The sequence below is a fragment of the Pinus tabuliformis genome, chromosome 2_2 (assembly GCF_031772625.1).
Source record: "Pinus tabuliformis cultivar Carrire ecotype Pingquan chromosome 2_2, CPIR1, whole genome shotgun sequence".
Lineage (NCBI taxonomy): Eukaryota > Viridiplantae > Streptophyta > Pinopsida > Pinales > Pinaceae > Pinus > Pinus tabuliformis.
Window position 1 is genome coordinate 648,850,661 of NC_142300.1, and position 24,538 is coordinate 648,875,198.

The 24,538-nt window shown below is 34.7% G+C and overlaps 1 pseudogene; it reads right to left on the reverse strand.

Annotated features, from left to right (window-relative positions):
* The window catches only part of LOC149194290 (putative multidrug resistance protein pseudogene), a 76,941-nt pseudogene extending 61,402 nt beyond the window's left edge, over window positions 1–15,539 (reverse strand).
* Window positions 15,540–24,538: the final 8,999 nt, after the last annotated feature.

Genomic DNA, 24,538 nt, shown 5'->3' on the forward strand with positions numbered 1-24,538 from the left:
TTTAGTATAGAAGGCCCTAGACTTGATTTTGTCTTTCCTAACAATTCCTTGAGGCTACAAGGGAATCCTATCTTGTGTTGGATTTATATTTCACTAAGAAGAGGAATTGGTTAGTTATGTGACAATGGTAATATTCCCATGTTACATTTTCTTAGCCCCTTGTGAATGTTAATTTTTGTGTAGCTTGGGAGGTAATCCAAGCCCTAACATTCGAGGGTTGGAGGTCAAAGTGCCACAAATGGTCTTGTGGGCTTGAGGACCAAGCTTGGGAATTTTGGCACCTATCATGTTTTGGGACAAAACCAGATGATTTAACGACATGTGATGGATGGGGATGATAGTGCTAAATACGAGTTGTCATTTGGGAGAAAATGAATTTTGAAGTTTACATGGTAATTATGCATTTTTCAAGTAGGTCGACTTGAAGTAAATCACAATTATACATGTCTGTTCATGTTGTTTTCGTGGAGACATTGAAAGGCTATATATAGGATACGTGAGGTCTCATTTGGAGCATCCATTGTGGTACATACATCTCAAGAAGAGCTCTGAAATTAGAGGAGGCTAAGACGTAGCTAGAAAGGGCCCAAAAGGACAACGTAGAGGAGTCTAAGGAGCAGGGTGGAGTTCTGTGTTGGGATCATTTTCTATAGGTGACAGTAAGGTTGTTTTAGGGTTGTCTTGGGTGTGTTCTAAGGGTTGTTAAAGGGCCAAGTTTTTTGGGCTGGAAGGCCGCAATGCTAGTAGAAGCTAACCTTGTTGCTTGAAGGCTGTATTGGAGAAGGCCACAGCTACAACAAGGTGTTGTGCTAGGTTGCAGTGTAGACTTTCCTGTAAATTCTCTACAAATATACCTCTAATATCATGTAAAAAATCTATTGTAGATTAATCCGATAATTCAATATACCAAAGAAAAATACTATAATCTACTTCTACTATCAATTTGCTTTGCAGAAGCTTAAATATATATCTGAATCAAAGCTGAATAATATAACCATAAGAAGAAGAGTCAATGCACATGAAACACAGAAAATACTCGGGCGAAATCCTCAGCTAAAACCCCCACTATTTATATTATCATAGAAGGTGAAATATCTCAGAATTACATAAAGCCTTATCTCTCACAGCTAGCCAGCTCTCAGTACAATCCTCTTGGATGCTCACAGGTAAAAAAGGCTTCTCATAAACCTTCTCCTCTGCCCTCCAAGCCTCCTATTTCCTTGCGCAGTTTCTCCTGGGTGATCCTCCTTCACCCAGTGGAACACTACTCTCACACACTGCTCTAACACACTGTCAGAACTGCACAATCCTCAAGGGTACATTTCCTTGACTGCATGCTTTGGTTTCCTTTATAGGAAAACATAAGCAACTGATAGTACATTGTCCTTGTCTTTAATCTCAACTGGGTCTTTCTCATAATAGACATGCATGAGTTTCTAATGAGAGAATCCTCAATTAACTGAGTAGCACTAGTTGCATGCATGCATGCATCAATTGACTCATAGCTCTCTATTAATTCCACAAACAATTTGGAACTAATTTAACTGGACTTAATTCAGTAAACAAATCTAACTAATTAGAACTCAAATACAACTCATCTTATCTCCTTAATTAAGGGACGACTTCCTTAATTTAAGGGATAACTGTTGCAGGACTTCATAAAAACTTCTAGCTTGAATTTCTCCAACTAATTAATCCAAGATGAATTAACTAATTATTTTTCAAGCAGTTGGTGAGGCTAAATTCGAATTTTAATTCATAATTTTAATTCAAGGACAAATTAAAATTGGAATATTCTATTTTTGGCATTTCTATTTTTAGCATTTCTTGTTGCTATTTTCAACGTGTAGGCCTTAGCAAGTAGCTGGAGTGGCTTTAGGGCATTGTTAAGGAGAAAAAAGCCTAGAAGGGAAAGTGGGGGCATGGGAGGTGCCTCTCCAAGGCAAGACACAACCCTTGAGGGCTTATCTTACTAACTGCGTGGAGGATTAAGGGCGATATGGTATGCTCTAACTAGAATTGCAGTGGACAGCAAGTGCAGACAAGGGACAACAATGTTTTGAGGAGGTTTATCGGTCAAAGGTGTTGACTAGATTTGGATCAGGGTAAGGCAATTGTGGGAGTCAAGGAGAGGGGGAAAATATGTTGATCATATGCCCTAGTGATATATCCCACAGAGATAGTGTAGCGTGGTGAACAACAACATGCTTAGAATTGTATTGGTTCAAGGGTTGACTCTTGCAAGGATCTGTTTGATGTGCCAATTGTAGAAACCCTTAGGAATTGTTTGGTGGATCCCATGTGGACTGTTGGACGGCCTACCAAGAAGCGAAGGTGACAACAATGACATTAGATCAAGAGGAAAGAGGACAACAACAAGGTATGTTGCAGATCGAATCATGTACGATGGATTGATGGTGTCCTAGGTGAGGATACGTGGCAGATTGGTGGAGTCTGTGGGAAGCCATGTGCGACGGTCTCCGAGGTGTGGGGATGCCATAACTAGGAGCAAATTCTATAGCATGGACTTTATCTCTTGTGGACTGTTAGAGGGCAACATGAGAGAAGACCAAGTGTGGATGAGATTGGACACTTATGGTCTGCCGGAGGACAGTGTGATAGTGTCCAAGTTAGATCTTGGTGAGCAACACCTTAATGGACAAAGGTAGTTGTGAGAGAGGTAGTTGTAGAGCTCAAGGGTTGACGAACCAGAGGAGCAATGGTGGAGCCCGAGACTTGTGTGTGGAGAAGGACTTCTACAACAGATGATGGGCAGTGCTCCTAGCCTATGTTCATTGTGGGAGATGGACATGTTGCAGTGATAGTGGCAACCCTCTGTACCCTATGTTTTTTTTCATCGATGTAGCGCGGGGATACAATAGTGGGTTGAAGTCCCTGACTAGCTAAGGAGCAACAGTGGGAATTTGAGTGTTGTTCGCAAGTGGAGTTGTGAACAACTTGACAAGAATATCGATGTGTTTTGGCCATGATGGATGAAGGCACAACTAGAGAGCAGATTGGATAGTCGAGGTTCAGTGGACAGATGGACTTGGAGCATTGAGAGAGGCAGGAGCTATAGGTCAGGAGCCGAAGGACCAGGCAGGTACAACATATGACCGAGACGAGCTAAGGAAGAATGTGATAGCTAGATGGTCAGAGTATCTTATCTTGTAATAGTAGATGTATGAGGACCATTATCCTTGGTACGGGAGCCCTAGAGTATTGCATTATAAGTTGTTAATATAACAAAGCTGGGTTGAAAAATTAAAAAGTTGTATATTATCTATGCATATGTGATTTACTGCTTTATATTTTCACTATGCAAAGTTATTTATGGTTAAGATTCTTGGTTTGGTAGTGTCAGTGATTTTAAGACTCTAACCAAGACCCAAGTTCATGGAAATTCAACACTGAAATTCTTTTCACCAAGGTGAAATATTTTGTCATAAGAATCCCATAGAAAATATTTATTCATGGTTGAATGGAACATTGAGTCCTTGCACAATATGTTTGTAGCTGAGCATTTTTATTTTTTGTAAGTTTACTATTTCTAACATCTCGGTGTACCGATCACTTAGTCTCATCTTGTACGATCAATTGGCTTGTCATTCCGAAGTTGGAGTGGATCTTGATGAGTTTCCTTCTTACTTATGATTTATCTTCCATCCATTAAAATACAGAGTGGTCATTGCCTTGTGAATATACTTTCTTGATGTCTGATACCAATCCCTAGAGAAGGAAGGATAAGGATCTGACTTACTTCCTTCCATATATTGTCCAACATGAAAAGTTGTAGAATATTTAGAAATTACAATACAAAAACCCATTGAATATGTCAATTCCATCTACATTTGTCGTTATGGAGCTAACTGGCATGTTTAAAACAATCTTCTCCGGTATTTTATGGTCACACCCTTTTATATACAAGAATATTGATGCTCATCCTTTCCATAAGCTTGCAGGCCTCTTCTTGTCTTGACATATGAACTGTGATATTGATTTTCTATCTTTCACATTTAATTTTGAATAAATCATAATTAGAGCTCATGGTATAGGGACAATGAGTAGTGATGTTCCATCCATTTGTAACTAGTTTTCTGGCTTGTAGGAAATATGTTGCATTTGTTGAGTGATCTACCTTCTGGTTTAGTTCTCTTAGCACATGGTAGAAATCGATGAAATCAAACATTTTTTCCTATCATTTTATTCTTGAGATTATTCTTGCATGATTAAGAACCACTAGACTGGATAAATTTGGCATGTATCTCATAATAAGAGAATAATCTCCTATGCTGACTAATTGATCAATTATTTGATGCCTCCCTAGACCCCACCCACATCTGTTTCTATTCCCCCCCATCAAGATCAATCACATACCCCCCCCCCCCCCCCTTCCCGCCATACTGGTCAATGGATTGTCCTTTGAGTCTATTGAGAAAGAGTATTTTTTCTTAGATCTGTCATTTTTTTGATTCATCCTCATCCATTCAAGGTTTCCAAATCTCCACTGATCTGGGTTTCTCGAGGATGCATTTTTTATGTGCCATCCCTCTTGGCAATAGATGTTTGATCCAACTCTTTTCCTTTTGCTCTAGTATTTGGATATTCTTCCTCTTCATTCCATTAGCCTGTATTGTTTTCATCAACATCCCTAAACTTTGGCTGCTACTTTTTTGACATATTTTTTTCTTGATGGATGATAATTATGGTTCTAGCCAACCTCATTTGAAGAGATATGAATTTAGGTATGGCCGGCAAGGTGTGTTTTAGAATTTGTTCATATTTTTTGTGCCATGAAGTGAACATCTCTACTCACGTTGAAGGCAGAGCCAACTAGGGAAAAATTTAATGTGGCCATGTCAATAAAAGGTATCATTATTATTGTTAGTGTGTTTTTTTAACTAGTGACACTCAGGCCTCAACCATAACCCCATGCTTCCCACTTACTTTGTTGCATGGGAGTCCACAATGGCCATTTGTGTAAGTCGGGGCATTCCTTAATCTTTTTCCTCTTATTACAAGTGAAGAGGTAGTTAAAGCTTATTGAATTGCCTTTGATGTCATGGAAAGGGTGGTGTAAACTATATTTACAACAATATTTGCTCATTTATCTTGAGACAACCAATTGTGAAAGATGTAATAATATTTTTTTCATAAGATGATGGATTGACTTCTTAAAGCTTTAGAATCATGGGATTTAGCAATGTTTATATAACCATTGGTCATAAGACACTTTTGGTTGTTATTAATATGATTGTCAATGCTCAACGTGTCGATTGTTTAAATATGAAAATGCTACCATCCTATGATTTCCTCACCTAGAATCTAATGCATCCAAATGGATTTATGGGTGTTATTGTCACTTCCCATAAATATTGTTGCCCACATATGGATAAATTCTAGAGCCACCATGTGGAAAAAATGATAGTCTCCTTGTAATTGTGTTGGAAGATGTTGCACTAAAAATTGTCACCTTGACATTCTGCTATCTGTGTGAGTTCATTACCACTCATACTTTCCTCCTTTGCAAGTCTAAAACATCAGTTCCTCATATCAAGTCTTGAAAATAAGAGAAAAGCTCTCAAAAGTTTTTAAAACTCTGGTTCCGCACTTTCTCTTTGTCTTACCAGCGGTTCCGCACCTAATGGTCATGTCTCTGGCGCACCTGACCACACTGTCTCTGTGTTAAAGGTGCAGACCCCGTAAAAGTTAAAAAGGCGCAAGTATACTCTGAAAAACTCACTTTCAGTTATTTCTAGAAGCTTCTGAAAGGAATATTGAGGTGGCAAGTTCACTCTTTTAAGGTTCATGTAACCCATACCTTAAGGAGCTAACCCCTTAATGTGAGGAGCTTATTCCTTTGAAGGAGGATTCTATCCCCAGTGGAGTTTCCAATTTGTTGGCTGGATAAATCGATCTTGCGAACAAGACCAATCTCCCTAGTATCAAAAGATAGTCTAGCAACAAACAGACAAACAAACCTATCTTTCTCTAGACATATGTGATTTATAAGTAAATACGAAAAAGGTGTTAAGATCCTACCTTAGATCCAGTGCTTGTTCGTAGTAGTCATTCTCCAGTCATTCGAAAGAGTTATCTTTGAAGACCTATAATCACAAACAAGAAAACATTAAATAGCACCTTTTACGGACTGAAATGGACTATTTACAAAAAAGGTATATGTTGACTAATTACGGTCAATAGAGTTCTCTCCTGCATTATTTTATCCTTTTTTAGGCTCGAGGGACTAAATTTACGAAAAAGTACCCCCATGGAGTTTTCTTAAGTTTTTCTTCTGACTCCCTAAAATTGAAAAACACCGAGTTTTTCCTATACTGGACTCGTTAAAATTTAACAGTAAAGGACCTGTTCAATTTTAAACATGAATGAACCACTCCCTCTTAGGGTTCAAATTTTAAACTAAGTTGGACTCATCTGAAGGGTGAGCTTATAAACAAGCAAATGTTATCCTCCTTAAGCTTGTCAAAAATAAAGAGGTACTTGCCAGAAATGGTGGGGGAAAAGAGAGAAAAATGAACCTGTTTGTTACACTTTGTTTTTTAAAAATCCGTTAACCACTCTTGAACATGACACTTTTTGTTCACCTGGGTTGGGAAAATCCTTTGCCTAACAGTTAATCAAACCACATTGAAAGTCTTCAGCCGGTTTCTGGGTATTAGCTTTGGGTCAATTGTCACCAAGCCATCTGTAGTGTCGTTATGTGTTCAAGAGAACAATTCAAACAAACCATTCATCTGCAAGATATCTGTCATCCATTTTGACCATCCCTGAGTCAGTCCTTGCCAATATATTTCTTCAAAACTTGATCTATGATTTTGTGTTTGGGCGTGCCTACGACGGATCGCTTTCTATCGACTTCAACTCATTATCTAGGAAGTTGATATAGAAATCGTCAGTACCTTGAAATCTACATGCCCTAATGGTAGGTTTCTCGCCTTCGACGATAGGTTGCATCATTGACCTTTGATCGAATGATTCTATGATATGTTCGACTTCAGCTCATTTATTCACATTTCATGGATTGTACTGAGTACTTTGAGAGCCATTGACATTACTAGTGGTTTCTCTCACACTTGTTAACAGTCCACATCATTCACTGGTAATCAAGTGGTTTCTACCATGTTCGACTTCAACACATTCATTCACATGGATAGAATCGTACTGGTTCGGGAAGCGGAAATCAAGACCCTGGATCTAGTTTCTACCATCCAGGCTGCGAGGAATTTTTTTATTCATTATACAGTGAACTATTCATAAACAGATGGTTGCATCCATACTGTGTCTACACATGTTTATACTCTTGATGTATTACAAAATCATTCCTGTATCATAATAGTTCAGTCAATTTTCTAGTCAGTTTTGATCTGAGTATGGGAATGCCTACCTCAGCGATGATATGTCTACATATATATATATATATATATATATATAGATATAGATATAGATATAGATATAGATATAGATATAGATATAGATATAGATATAGATATAGATATATATATATATATATATATAGATATATATATATATATAGATATATATATATTTTGCTTTGAATGTTTTTACAGGTTCCGACTGGGGTGTCAACAAGATGATCCTCAAAAAGATAAAGTACTTCACTCTTCATACATGACAGACTCTATCTTCATCTATTACAGACTTCGCACTTTAGGGGGCAATCTGTTGCACTGAAAATTGTCACCTTGACATTCTGCTATCTGTGTGAGTTCATTACCACTCATACTTTCCTCCTCTGCAAGTTTAAAACATCAGTTCCTCATATCAAGTCTTGAAAATAAGAGAAAATCTCTCAAAAGTTTTTAAAACTCTAGTACCGCACTTTCTCTTTGTCTTACCAGCGGTCCCGCACCTAATCGTCATGTCTTTGGTGCACCTGACCGCACTGTCTCTGTGTTAAAGGTGTGGACCCCTATAAAAGTTAAAAAGGCGCAAGTATACTTTGAAAAAAATCACTTTCAGTTATTTCTAGAAGCTTCTAAAGGAATCTTGAGGTGGCAAGTTCGCTCTTTTAAGGTTCATGTAACCCATACCTTAAGGAGCTAACCCCTTGATGTGAGGAGCTTATTCCTTTGAAGGAGGATTCTATCCCTTCATAGGTGAAGCTATAACCTCCTCCTCTGCACTATAAAAAAAAGCATTGAGCTGGTTAACTGGTGAGAGTTAGAAGCTTAGTATTTTTTGAGGTAAAATTTTGTTGGAACTTAGTCTTCTTTAGTTGAGTTTTTATGAGAGATTACATACCTCTATGTATCTCATTTGGAAGAGTGCAAGACTTGTCAAAGTAAAGGAAATTCCTGTTTCGGACCCCAGGAAGAACTTGTTCAACATCAAGGCTGAAAAGGTTGTAAAGTTATTCTACTATTCAAAGTTAATACAAATATATTTGTTTTTTCTCAATATACTGTTAATTCATTGTTTATTTTATGGATTCCTTGATCACCATAATAGGCATGATTTATAATATTTGCTATGCAGGTGCTATTTAATGTTTGCTTGTTTGTGATTACAGGTCTTCAAAGATAACTCTTTCGAATGACTGGAGAATGACTACTACGAACAAGCACTGGATCTAAGGTAGGATATTAACACCTTTGTAGTATTTACTTATAAATCGCATTTGTCTAGAGAAAGATAGGTTTGTTTGTCTATTTTTTGCTAGACTATCTTTTGATACTAGGGAGATCGGTCTTCTCTACAAGATCGATTTATCCAGCCAATAGAAGATGATAAAGTGAGTATTCTATTCTTAAAAACACTGCATTATGATGTAGTTTCTTTGCAATTTTCTTGTTTTGAAATTCATTTGCTAATCTTTTACACAATTTTTTATGTATGATTTTTGAAATTTCTATCATCATATGAATTTCATGTTATGAAACTAGCTCAAAAAAAGATAGAAAAGATAGATCAACGCGTTAGAATTCAACCTCTTTGAGGGGCCAACCTCCTTTACATTACACAAATGAATGATTCTTTGATGATTCAAATGACAAAACCTCCTTTCTATATATAGGAGTCTAAGGAGTCACAATATAATCCAGCTGACCTAACAATAATAATATAAAGGCACAAAAATAATAATAGAGGGATTCTATGGGGCACAGTAATAACAATATGGGGACAATAGGGCCACAACAATATTAATAAGGGATACAAATAAAATAGTAATGGGGTAATCACTAGTATTATAGGGACCTAACATGCCCCTCTCCTTCAAAAAATTGTTGTCCTCAACGCTTGAGTAGTTTTGGATGCTTTTGTATGAAATTCTCATCCTTCCATGCGGAATCTTCACCGAATAAGTTCTTCCACTTGATGAGATACTCCGAAATTGATTAATTTCATAACTGTCGAGTTCTTGTTTCTGTGACTGCTTGTGGTTCCAATATAATTTTTCCTTTCTCGTCAAGTTCTGGCAATATTGTTTGAACTAGGAGCTTGTCGCCTATAACCTTCTTTAAACATGAAACATGGAAAACTGGGTGCACTCGAGAAGCTGCAGGAAGCTCCAATTTGTATGCCATAGTACCAATCTTTTGCAACACCTTGTACGGACCATAATACTTTGGTGATAATTTATTATCCTTCTTAGTTTGCTTGAGGGACATTTGTTTATATGGTTGTAGCCGTAGGAATACCCAATCACCTACATCAAAACTTCTTTCGCTGCGATGTTGATCTGCCTGTTGTTTCATTCTATTATGTGCCAACACGAGGTTATCCTTTAAGAGTTGGAGGACTTGTTGTTGATGCTCGATGTGATGTTCCACTGCTTGAACCTTAGAATTTTCTCTTAAATATGATGTGATGGATGGTGGCTGATATCCATAAAGTGCCATAAATGGGGTCATTTTTGTTGCTGTATGGAAGGAAGTGTTATACCACCATTCAGCCAGAGGCAACCATTTGACCCATTGTTTCTGTTTATCAGATACAAAGCAACGAAGATATCCTTCCAAACATTTGTTTACTATCTCAGTTTGCCCATCAGATTGAGGATGATAAGATGAGCTATGAGCTAACTGAGTACCGAGACAAGAAATAATTTTGTCCAAAAATTTCCAGTGAAAATGGGATCTCTGTCACTTACAATAATCTTTGGGTTTCCATGTAGCTTTTGAATTGTTTCCATAAATGCAGTAGAAACTATACTGGCTTTAAATGGATGTGATAATGCACAAAAGTGTGCATACTTGGTAAGTCTGTCAACTACCACCATGATGACACTCTTTCCCTCAGACTTGGGTAAACTGTGATAAAATCCATTGAAACCTCCTCCCAACACTGGCTTGGAATGGATAAGGGTTGTAATAGACCCGGGGTCTTAATTGTTTCAACTTTATTTTGTTGGCAAACCAAACATTCTGCCACAAACTTTTGAATATCCAATTTAAGGCCATCCCAAAAAAATTCCTTCTTAACCCTGTGGTAAGTTTTTAAAAATCTTGAGTGCCCTCCTAAGGGAGAAGTGTGCAATTCCATAAGAATCTTTTGTTTGAGTTGGGAATTCTTACAGAGGTATAAGCGATCTTTGTACCATAACAAATCATTTTCCAGCTAAATGTATCAGATGTACTGGAATCTTGTTGTAACTTTTGAATAAGTGCCCACACTTCTTCATCATTCTTCCATTCCTCCCTTGCTTCGTTTATCCAATCTGGTTGGATAATAGAAATGGCGCACAACAATGCTTCCACATCCTCATCCTTTCTTGAGAGTGCATCTGCCACCACATTTTGCTTCCCTTTTTTGTAGATGATTTCAAAGTCATAACCCAACATCTTTGTGACCCACTTTTGTTGCTCTTCAGAGGATAATCTTTGTTCTAAAAAGTATTTAAGGCTATCATGATCCGTTTTTACCTTGAAGTGTCTTCCCATTAGGTAGGGTCGCCATTTCTTAAGTGCATGTAGTATTGCCAACATTTCCTTCTCATAAATAGCTTTGTGTAAAAACTTTCCCTTGATTGGACGACTTTCAAAAGCAATGGGTCTTTCATCTTGCATTAAAACAACACCAATTCCATTTCCTGAAGCATCACATTCCACAATAAAGGTTTTTGTGAAGTCCGGTGTAGCTAAGACCGGTGCTTGGCACATTGCCTCTTTAAGATGTTCGAAGGCCTTTGTTGCTTCTGGAGTCCATGAAAATGCATCTTTCTTCAATAATGTTGTTAGAGGTGCTGCTATTCTCCCATAATTCTTAACAAACTTGCGATAATACCTTGTCAACCCGAGAAATCCTCGCAGATGCTTTATGGATGTGGGGATTTTCCATTCCTTAATGGCTTTAATTTTGCTAGGGTCTACCTTAACTCCTTCATGAGATACAATATGACCCAGATATTCCACCTCTTGTACTCCAAAGAAACATTTGGATCTTTTTGCATATAATTGTTTCTCCTCCAATAGTTGTAGCACCCTGTCAACATGTTCAACATGATCCTTCCAAGACTTGCTGTAGATTAGTATATCATCAAAAAATACTAACACAAATTTTCTAAGGAAGGGTTTGAAAATGGAATTCATCAAACCTTGAAATGTAGAAGGTGCATTGGTAAGGCCAAAAGGCATGACCAAAAATTCATAATGACCCTCATGAGTTCTAAATGCTATTTTCGGAATGTCTTCAGTCTTCATTCTGATTTGATGATATCCTGAACGAAGATCCAACTTGGTGAAGTAAATTGATCCATGCAATTCATCCAGTAATTCATCAATGACAGGAATGGGAAACTTATCTTTAATAGTGAGCTTGTTGAGCTCCCTATAATCCAGACACATGCGCCATGATCCATCCTTCTTGTGCACCAATACTACTGGAGCAGAGAAAGAACTTTGACTAGGTTGAATTATACCAGCCTCTAGCATTTCTGCAACCATACGTTCAATTTCACTCTTTTGGGCATAGGGATATCTGTATGGCCTGATGTTTGGAGGAACACTTCCTGGAATCAGATGAATAGCATGATCATGATCACGAATAGGTGGGAGACCTTTGGGAGTCTCAAATACCTTGGAATGATTGTCCAAGACTTTTTGGAGATCTGGAGAAATAGATGATTTCGATGTGGAAACATCTAGCAAACATAATTGTGCAATTACACCTCTTTTTTCCTTTTTTAGAAGCTTTGTCATACCATTAGAGCTGATTATCTTTCCCAGTTTCCCTGCAATACCCCTTAATTCAACTTCCTTTCCTTCCATAGAAAATTTCATGAAAAGTTCTTGAAAATTAAAAGCTATTGTACCCAAGGATTGTAGCCATTGGACTCCTAGTACAACATCAGCACCTCCCATTGGAATGGAAAGCATTGGGCTAGTCAATACATATTCTCCCATGGATAGCTTGATATTATGGCACTTTCCAGAGAAATTTATTGTTCCTCCATTTGCAACCATCACTTGACACTCTGGTGCTGGATATAGGAAGCAATTCAATTCTTTTGCTACCTTACAATGAATAAAATTGTGGGTACTTCCTGAATCAATCAACACTATTACCTTTTTCTTCTTGATTTGTCCTTCTATCTTGATGGTTTGAGGAGTGGTAATTCCTGCCAATGCATTACAAGATATGGTCGGATTCATTTCTTCTTTATCTAGGCTTTTTTCCTGGAGTATATCCTCTTCTTTTGACCTTTCTTGCTCCTTTTCTTCTTCCTCTTCACAATCTATGTAGAATAATTTCTTCTCAGCACACTTATGACCTTTAGTGTATTTGCTATCACAACTGTAACAAAGCCCTTTTGCTCTTTTTTCTTCCAATTGTTGTGGTGTCAACCTTATAGGTTGTGGAAGACTAGGGACAACAACACTTCCATCTTTATAGTTGTGAGTGGTATGCTTCCTGGTTGCCATAATTTTGCTTTCCATTTTTCTTGCTAACCTGAATGCCTTCTCTAATGAATCAGGTTCCCAAAGGCAAACATCATGTTGGATATTATCCTTTAAATTTCCTATGAACACATCAATCCTATGCTCCTCTGGAATATTTTTTACCCTTATGTTCAATTTTTGGAACTCCTCAATGTGCTCCATTATTGAACCCTTTTGTTTGAGACTTATCAATTGGCTAAAAAAAGTGTTGCTTTTTGTATCTCATAATGTGCTCTCAATTCTTTCGTAAAAATTGCCCAAGTGATAATTTGTTTATGAGAGCAAAGCCATTGATACCATACAAATTGATTTGGTTCCAAATATAAAGTTGCAATACGTACCTTTTGTGTGTTTTGCACATTATTGAGATCGAAAAATTGCTCCATCTGTAATATCCATGTTGTGGGATCCTTGCCATCAAACTTCCTCATATCGATTTTTGGAATATGGTGGGTCTTTGATCCCACATTAGAGTCTATGAAATCATGATTAACATTTCTTTTGTTCGCATCATGAGTTTTCTTTACTACCCTTTCACCATTGTAAGTATTTCTTATAGAAAATTTGTCAAATTTGTCTTCAAATATACCATGTCTTTCTTCAAATCTACCATGTCTCTCTTCAAATATGTCTTCAAATCTATCTTCAAATCGTCCATCTTAGCTTCCACGCCCTTTATCTTAGATTCCACGCCATTTATCTTAGCTTCTGTTAGCTTTTGTGAAAGTGACATTTGTTGCACTTGGTCTTGTAATTTTGATATATCATGTAGAATTTCTTCCTCTTCTTCATGAGTCATGCTAGAGCTTTCAGGTTTCTTACTAGGTGTTTGCATTTTCTTTCCTTGAGGCATCAGTTACCAATAATAATGCTCTACTATGCCCTTTGAATTCCTTCAAAATAATTTTTTCAAACCAAGCTTAAGAAAAAATTTTAAAAAATCTACACACATTTTTCACTTTGTAGGAGCTCGATATTGCCTCTGATGTATCTCTGTAATTTCGATTCATCCAGTTCTGAAATTGTGACTTGCAGTAGCCCTCTATGTCTTCTTTCCAATGCCACTAGTCTGACCCAAACTAGATTCTCCAAGGAAGAGTTATGCTAAATCTCCCACAGTGACTGATTATAGACTAGTTCAGTAGAGGGAACTTGTATGACATGCCACGTGTCCTTGTTTCGACTTTTGGCTCTAAAAAATATATACAAGAAACTACAGTCCGTCCTCTTTCTGTACCTTCTTACAAAACTTCAATCTGATGCTCAGAGAGAAAGTTATGAAGATTTTCCCCAGGTCACCTTTTTGGAATGTAATTCAGGAGTCTGCAAAAAGACCAACTTCCTCATATCATATCTCCGCAAATATAGCGCAAAAAGCTCTGAAATTCGAACCCAAGGTTCAATGCGATTTCATCTCCAATGGGATTTTTTTTCGCTTCAGAAACATCGCGGAAAAAAATAAATAAATAAATAAATTATAGCGAAAATGCCATGATGACCTATTTGGAGAAAAAAAACCCTAGAATCCAAAGCTCTGATACCAAATGTTATGAAACTAGCTCACAAAAAGATAGAAAAGATAGATCAACGCCTTAGAATTCAGCCTCTTCGAGGGGCAACCTCCTTTAAATTACACAAATGAATGATTCTTTGATGATTCAAATGACAAAACCTCCTTTCTATATATAGGAGTCTAAGGAGTCACAATATAACCTAGCTGACCTAACACTAATAATATAAAGGCACAAAAATAACAATAGAGGGATTCTATGGGGCACATTAATAACAATATGGGGACAATAGGGCCACAACAATATTAATAAGGGATATAAATACAATAGTAATGGGGTAATCACTAGTATTATAGGGACCTAACATTTCATGAATAAAGGATTACTTATTGCTGTTAAATAGATGATTGTGCAAGAACTACCTCCAAATTCAACTATGAAGGATTTGCTAGACAAGATAGCTTATGGCAGTTCACTTTTTACATTATATGGTTTGCCAACACAATAGGAGCTAAGGCATTTGAGCCAAAGACTTTGGAAATGTTTCTAGTAGGGATTCCTATGGTTTTTAATGTTGTGATTACTTCACTTCGTGGTTATTTTGGGCAAGCAAATGTTTTAGGAATGCTAGACAAAACACTGGTGGACAGGTAAAATCTGCAAAATATATCCCTACATTTGAATCTTGGGAAAAAAACATATGATTGTTATCATTTAAATTATCCATAACTCTTGGAGCCCAAAAATCTATTTTATTTGGATAACCTTTATCTCTAACCTCAAAAGAAACCCTATTATAAGCTAAAGGACCATTATCTCCTCTTGAATCTTGAAAAAGTATGATGGAATGAAACTAGGTGAGGACAATATCCAGGTTTACCATGTCAGAACCTAGGTTCATTAAGATGACGATCTTGGTTTGAAGATATCCACTGTACAAATGAGGACCACCCATACTTATCGTTGCCATTTCTCTTTCATCATCAAGCATAACATAATAAGGACCTGTAACCTGTGGAGGCCCATGGTAGTCATTGCAATGCAATTTATTAGAATACATGCCATGTCCACAAGTTTTATAGTTAATCTCTACATCCAATGTGGCCATTTCTTATTCTGAGATTTACCACCTCCAAAAATGGCATCATTCACATCATTTTGAAGAAGTATGCAAAGATCAACATAATTTTTTTCACATTTATAAGTTCCCTCACATTTGTTGGTTTTTGAAGCTCGAACACTTTCATAACAAAAAGGAGCAAAGTCAAACAACAAAAATGGTCCAGTCTCTTTTCATCTACTGATATTAGAATGAATTTTTACTAGAGGCACTGTTTGTTTGTTTATTTTGGTTAGAAAAGGGTTTGCTCTTGGTTTTATGTGAATTTCAATTTATCATATGTAGCATGTTGAGAAATGGGAAAGAATAATGTGTGACATTTATCTTGCATAAATTGACAACGAATGAAAGGATACAGAGTTTAACCAAGCTATGATTCACTTTTGTAAAGGTGGAGAAACTTCTTAAAAATTTGTCTAAGAATACACCATATACAGAGTTTGAACATAAGAAATATATGGTTTTTTTTCTTTTGCAGATATGTTCTTTTTTCTACCCAAGATATCATAGCAAGAAAAATATTTATATTGTAGAAATTGTTTAAGGACATCATTGAGGTCAATTTTTCTGATGTCATGCTTGATTGATACCTTCTCATATGTCAGGAAGACTTTAAATATGAATTAATATGTTCTTGAAATAAATCGGATTCAAATTTTATAGATATAAAAGATAAAAACAAATGTTAATTCCTCCATTTGATTGTTACTTGACTTTACTGTGGGCAGGTTATAGGAATTGTGATTGGAAAAAGGATGGGGATACAATGTAGAGCATGTCTTGGATATGATTCATTCGCTGTTAGAGATCCTTCAAGCACTTGAGCCATCGAATTTGGAAATTTTTCTAGTAGGGATTCCTATGGTTTTTAATGTTGTGACTCTTTCACCTTGTGGTTTTTTTGGGCAAGAAAATGTTTTATAAATGCCATACAAGACAATGGTGGACAAGTAAACAGTTTTTTTATAATTGCAATCTCCATTCCATGATATCCTCTCTAAATTGTTTGATTGTATTTTGAATGTTTCTTTTGATTTTGTTTTGTCCTTTAACTATGAAATAGAAAATACTTTGTTTCATGTTCATTTAAACAACAACCAAAGCTTGAAGATGAAATTAGTATTACATGATATTGATTGGAATCCTTATATCTATTTTGTGTTAAAAAAAATTCATGACTATAAAAAAAAGCTTACTTTCATGTTGTTATTTGAACACATGTTGTTTATATACTTGACCAAGTTCATGCTTTCTAAAATGGAATGTTGTGAATAAAATGACAAGAATTAAATATCACACCTCAAATTATTTGTTTTCACAAGTTATCTACAGCTTGAGCTTTTTAGCATGTAACTTAGTTGGCATGATTGTGTCTAAGATTTCCTTGAAGGCTGAATACTAAATTACTAAGGCATTATTTTATATGGTGATATTTTATTTTCTTTGTTTACACAAGTCATCTAGCCATATTATAGTTGCCACTATCACCCCACTAAAGAAAACTTGTTCGAGTTTCTTGCTTGTATGGGGAAAAATGGCTTTGACATTGTTGATGTTGAGGTATATGTCATATAAACTCTTCATAGTCTACTTTAGTTTATATTCTAGTGTTCATTGTATTTAATGTCTTACACTCTACATTGTGTATTCTTTTGTTTTTGGAAAATGAACTCAGTATTAATGGTAAGAAGCAGGAATTGAAGAAAGAGGTCGAGAGTAATAACACTGGAGCGACAAATCCAAAAAGAAAGAGACAAGAGAGATGGTCTATTAATACCCTTATAGTCAATATCCCACATAAGACACACATACAAAAACTTATGGTCAAGTCTTCAGAGTTGGTGAATTCACCTGTAATGCCTTGGCAACACAATGATAATGTTTTGAAGTGATGAAACATCATTTCATGTGTAAATTGTAGTCCAACCAATATTAAGTTGGAAACTCATATTGTAATACTTTAATGTTTCATATAATACAATTTATGTGGTTGAAATGATTTATAGTTGCATTTGATATTGTTTAGTATTGTAAATAACATATGCAACTTTTCGTTTTCATATTAGATGAACATGCACATTGTATGACATTTTTTAAATTTAGTTGCAAAATCATACTAATTAATTTATGCTGATTAATAATGAACACATAAAATCAATCTAAAGCTACTAAATTAGTAGGTTATATTGATTAATTATGAACAAAAATAAAATGAATATACGACTAAATTAGTCATTTATAATGATTATTGATGAAAGTAAATGAAATGAATATAAACTACTAAATTAGTCATTTATATAATGAATATGAAACTACCAAAAAAAGATAAATGACTACTGCAAATGGTAAATTTGTGACTACAAATGATGACTAAATTTTACATATATACGACTATTAGTAGCTAATTTACAATATCTTATAGCACAACCAAAATTTAGTCATATTTCTCTGGCCATTAATTGGTTTCAAAATATGACTAAAATTTGCATATATATGATTATTAGTAGCTAATTTACAATATCTTATAACACGACTAACATTTTGGTCATATTTCTTTGATCATTAATTGGTTTTCTCGGGCGATCATATAGTAATATATTTTGTTGTATATTTGGTCATTAATTGTGACAATTAATGACTAAATCAATGACTAAATATACTACTAGACGATAAAATTGAGACAACCAATTAATGACTAAACTAAAAACGACTAAAAGTTGGTCGCTTATAAGGTACTGTAAATTAGCTACTATTGGTAACCGACTGAAAAATAATCGTTTATATACAAATTTTAGTTGTTTTTTAGGTAATTAATTAGCCATTTTGTACTAGTGATTATTTATTTTCCCTCTATTAGAAATACCTATCAAGTGTTATTTTGATGCAAATTTAATTAAAAACTTGTCTTTTTTATGATTTTCCCAAAATAAAGTTCTTTGTTTTTAATTTTTGACAGTTTAGAGTAACTTAAAATCTTTCTCCGAGGTATATTTTTGTTGGAGATACTGTTGAGGTTCCAGGTTTTGTATCTTTTTCCTTCAGCTCAATGCCTTCACATGTTTTAGGTAGATATGCAAATATTTTCCCTTTAAATATGCTTACCATAACAACTTCAAAATTGTTTAGCACACTTTTTCCTCTATTACTAATCATTCTTCCTATAATTCCTTTTTAGGGTTTGTACCCATTACTTTTATGTCTCCACATATTTTTAGGGATATAAATTATTGATTTGTTATACAGAATATGAACAACAATATTATAATCTTACTCACCATTCATTTAATATATTAAAATTCCTTTGGAGTTTTATGAATTTTCCTTTAATTCTAGGAATTATACAACCACATTCACAATTTTTTTATTTTATTTTTTATGGTTTTTTGTTTGTTTAGTTCGAATTACCATTTTATATGTATATACCCTATCTGAGTATTGGTTATTAAATTATATTGATACATTTATGTTTTTTGCTTACCCATAATTTTATAAAGACCTGTTTCTACTTCTCTATTGAATTACATATATGTGTGATTAAGAGTTGTTTACTATAGACAAAGTTATATATAAATTTCTTAGTACATTTTTATTTTCCTTTTTCTTTTAAATATGTATTTATAATGATTCTGTGGTCGCATTTCATATAGTGTTTCCCATATCAATACTAAATTTATTTATTATTATGTTGATAATTGGAACAAGACGAGGTTATAATCGTTCCAAGGTAATTATGACACCCGCTTTTAAATTGTTATTTCATTACTCTTTTTTTTACGTGTGCCTCTATTATAAATAATTATTAATGCTTATCATGGTTCATTTTGTGTTTCTATAGGTAATTTTTAGCTCACCAGTTGGATTACCTTTTTCCATCAATGTTTCCAGTTTCTTATGAAGTTACTCCTGCAACTCATAGGACATTTAACTATCTATTTCTAGGTTAGATGATCGAAACCTTTGGTTTGTTAATTTTTCATAGACATGATTGTTGTGCTCGAACTAAAATATCTAGAATTTTTGGTTCTAAATATTTAATAGTTGGTTCTTTTCTTTATGTATTTCTTGAGATATATCTTCTTCCTCGATGGAGGTAAATTGAAGTCCCTGGCCTATCTTGTAATAATAATTTCTTTAGAACTTACTTATTCCATTTATTTTTAGCTAATTAAAAGTTCCTATCTTTTGTACAATATTATAAGGGTTATATATATCCCTTACAATGTTATCCACATGTAGTCCACATGTAGAGGCTGTTATTTGAATCTATACAATTCTAAAATGAATATTTATATTTGTAAATACCATGTTTTATTTTCATCATATTTTAGATTTCTATTATTTGAGAAATTTTTTGAATATAAACATTCAACTTAGTTATAATTTTTCATACTTTTTATTGTAGCCCTTTATATTTTAAGAGAAATATAACCATTTTGTTTATTTTTGTCCATCATAGTTTGGGCTAGTTCCTTTTGCAAGAAAAACTATTCTTTGGGATGTATAGGTTTCTATTTTCTACGTTTTCCTAAATATCAATCTTCCAAATATATATCTTCTACATAAATTCTTTTATATATATATATATATATATATATCTAGAGAGAGAGAGAGAGACTAATTCTTTGAACTTACATATATGTGCATGCTTATATGCTATACATTGAATAAATACTTAAAATTTGGTTTGTACATTAATTAACGTTAGAATAAAATTTTGTATTTAGACAAATTTGCACATGGTTACATTTTAGTTTTCTACAACTATTTTTCATGCAAAATTTTATAAATAAAGATAACATAAGTTAATTTAGTTTTCATGACTTGTAACAAATAAATAGATTCAAATTTTCCTTCAAGCCACATTAAAAAATCATACACAAATGAAAATTTCAAAATAACGACTTGAAATATAGATATGGAAAACTAATAATTGAGTAGTTTGCTCCTCCAAAGCTTGATACTGCATCCAACAAGTATCCTCCCATGCATAACAGGTTTGCAAATGCCTTTTGATTGTCCTATTCACTTGTTTCTCTAATAGTCTCTTCCTAGACAACGTGAGTCTCTCTCATTAAGAAGAAAAAAATAGAGAATCACATTATTCTTCCTTTTCCACATTGCCATCCACCACTCATTTTGGTAGTTAGTAACTACCTCCACCTCACTAACAAGTGGCAAGTAGTTAGTAGCTCATTAATGAGATTTTGTTTCTTACTCCCAATGACAACATTCTATCTTTTAGGGAAACAATAAATTGGCCAATTCCATAAATTCATAATAAATCTAATCATTCATATTAGATTCCCATGACTTATTACTAGGAAATTGATATTCACCAAAAAATTGTAGCCTTATCTCTTTCAAACAAGTGTACTGTAATATTAATTTTCTACACCTCTTTTATTTTACTAAAATCATATTAAATACGTATTTACAATAATTCATTATCAGTAATAAAGTGTGATAATTAAATTCTTCGTGTCTTTTAAACATTAAAAAATAAAACACATATATACAGGTAATAACATGAAAACCTCAAGTCAGGGGATGTCAGATAGAGCTAGGTTCATCCATACCTAAATTTAGAGTTGTAACTAGAGACAATGTCATGCCCCAAGAGCAAGCATTTTTGGAATTGTTCCAGGAACTACATCAAGCATATTAGGTTTAGACCTCAATGGTCTCCTTTTTCATAACATTAGGAAGCACTTCTACTAGAAAAAGACTTCAACTTCTAACCAGATTTGGGACTATTCTAGGAATTGAACCAAGAATTCTAGTGTTTTTGGTTAGCCTTAAACCACCACAAGTTGAGACCTTGAGTTATACCACCTTTTACAATCATTTTAGAGAGCACATTCAACCAATTGTTCTCATGCATTTTTTCATTTTTTATTTCAACTCTCTACTTGGACTCGTATACACCCCCTCAAATTAAGGGGCAGTGGATGTTGGATAGCTAATCTACTAATGGTTATGATGTGGATTGTGAACGATCACAAAACTCCAAGAGACCTCTTGTAATATGAAATCAATGGACAAAAGAAATGTATAAATATGTATATTATTGTGAATAATATGCATTCAATGATTTATCTTATCTATTGTTTACATTCTTGTATTTTTTAACATTTATGCATATGCAATGTGATAGAAATGTTCCTTATGTTGCAAGAAAATTTACTCATTAATGAAAACAATAAGATGTTAATAATAAAATATACATTACATACCTCATCAGAATTAATTTATCATATCAGAAATATCATTCATGGGTCCAAGGAAGCTGTATGACAACTAGACATATTGTGTACCCTCATTAGGTAAAGTCCAAGGAAGCATTAATTTTGTTGATCTTTTGAAGGTTATGAAGCCTTAATGATTGTACAAAAAACAACATCGTTGTGTAGTTGTAATTGATATATTTCTAATGGTATATCCTTCTTTGAAAATCTTCTCCCAGTTGATAAGTTATGGCCATTTGAAAATCAACATTCATTAAGGGTCCAAAACTATAGGGAGAAAACCCCCCAACATTAATATATTAAACAGTGCCCATATTTAGGAAGATCTAAGCCAGATGGTGGCTCATCATGCATGAACTTTAATATAATTAAAGTTTGGGCATGTTTGATCTGATTGGATGACTCCAAGAATTAAATGAGAAGGTTAATAGTGGATGATGTTAAGAGGTGCATGGAATTTAACTAGTCTCGTTGACCCAAAAAATTGATGACACATGGTAGGAATTCATTGAAGGAACAAGTGGAAAATCTGAGTGGAATTTCAAGGCACATGGCATACGAAGGAAATGACACTTGACGAGTTTTGACACATTACCACTTGGTGAGTTTTGGTTGGCCCAATGCAATGACATGGTCGATTGACACTTAGAGTGTGATGACTATCCCAACATTATGATGTAGTATCTTGGAAACATGGAAGCCAATCACGTGACATGACATGGTTGCAAGTACGATGTGGTGTGACACATAATTCAATGATTTCAGGATGATGATGTGTCACAATTAGAGGCTGACATGTGGAAAGCATATTTGCTTCACTATTGTTGGTGAAAGAGCATAAAAATGATGACATATGGAACCCCTCATGGGCTACCATGTAGCTCGATAATGTCATGATGATGTCATCAGGAAAATGGACATGGACCCCTAAGGACCGGATCACATGGCAAGGTCGCACTGAGTTAAGCATGAAAATATTTGGGTTTCAAAATATTTACTCTATGTTGGTCATATGGACATGGTCACCTAGTCATATTTATGGCTACTCTCTAGACATGTAGGATCAATTATATTGTTTAAGGGAATGAATGTTTTTGGACCTATTCAGCCATAGGACCACTAATCAACTATATATACCCTCAAGCCATGAGCTACAAAAAAACATCATGTGAAGTGTGTTGTGAAACAATTTTTATATATTGCTCTAGTTCAAAATAAAAGGTTATGGTTATGAGTAGAATGAGTAGAGGCAGAGCACTATTGAGACATTTTTCTCTTTTGAAGAAAAGTAACCACGACCTCAAATTCTTCATTGGTTTGTTAAAAGAAAGATCTCATGACATCATTATGGGAATCTTGAAAGATTATTGAAGTAAAAGTCTATATGGATGTATAAGTCTTCATATAAGGAGTAGCTCTTAGAAACCTAATTAGAAGCATAAGTAGTACTTACGGGTAGAAGTAAGTCATCTAGTATAGAACTAAACATAAATCATTGGGAAGAAGCATCTCCAATATGAGGATAATCTGGATCCTCTGCTGGAATTTTCATTAGAAGGTTCATCTCTTGAAATTTGTATCGCTAAGAATTCCACTTGGGATGGGATTCATTGTTTAGAAGAATGATGGTATGATGAAAAAGGAATGCAACACGTCAAAGATGATTGAATCACTCTCAATCAAGGACAAGAAGCTACTGAAGAAAGTTTAGATGACCAAAGAAGGAAAGAGGTATGTATGCACATGTTTGATAAGTTAGGTCATGTCATCATATAGTTGCAAATAACTGGGATAAATACTCTACTTCATATGTATGATCAAAATAAAGGGTTCTCTTCTATTGGAAAGATGAATTGAAGGCATGGTTCACATATTTACTAGATGAAATCAACATAATATGTCCTCATATGAAATATGAGGTGGTTGACAAAGATGAAGGAACTATGATTGTAAGTTATTGGGAAGCAATATGTGAATAAAGAAAGGAAGAGATCATGAAAGATGCAACTATGGAGAAGGCAATCAACATCCAATGACTAAAAGATTTGACTATGATATCTTTGTGGGAAAGATATGAAGACCCTTATGAAGTCTAGAAAAGAAGGAGACCCTTGACATTGTCTATCTTGGAGATGTGTCAAATATATGTGTGGGATGTTAATATTTCAAGAAAACGGATGTCATGATGAAGGGCCATCGCAAAAGGTAATTTTGATTTGATATTCATTTTTGGTTTTTGAATAAAATATGGATGGATTAATGTAGGGCTACCAGAAAAAAATAGTTTTTGGATGTCATATACAACTAGCACTCATGTCATGGGATGGAAGATCCTAAAGGAAACATGATGTAGAAGAGGTAGCAGTATGAAGGAAAGTCATATTTGGACTAGAAAATTACTTTTAGATAAATGGAAGGATGGCATGACTAACTTGAGGAAAGTGATGGGCGGTTGATTCCATACAAAGATGAAGGCTCCATAATACTAAAGATAAAATTCATGACATCGAATGGAGGAGCACTACAAGCAACTGAATGTCCCATGATCTCAACCAATGAATTGAAATTTGCTACTGGAAATAGGTCCCTAGTTAAGAGGGAGCCTAGAAACAAGTTTCTAACTTGGTATAAACTTGGAAGTAAGTCCCTAGAAGTCTAGACAAGTCCTTAGCTAAGAAGGAGCTTGGAAGCAAGTACCTGGGACCCTGGACATGTCCTTGGATAAGAGGGAACTTAAGAACA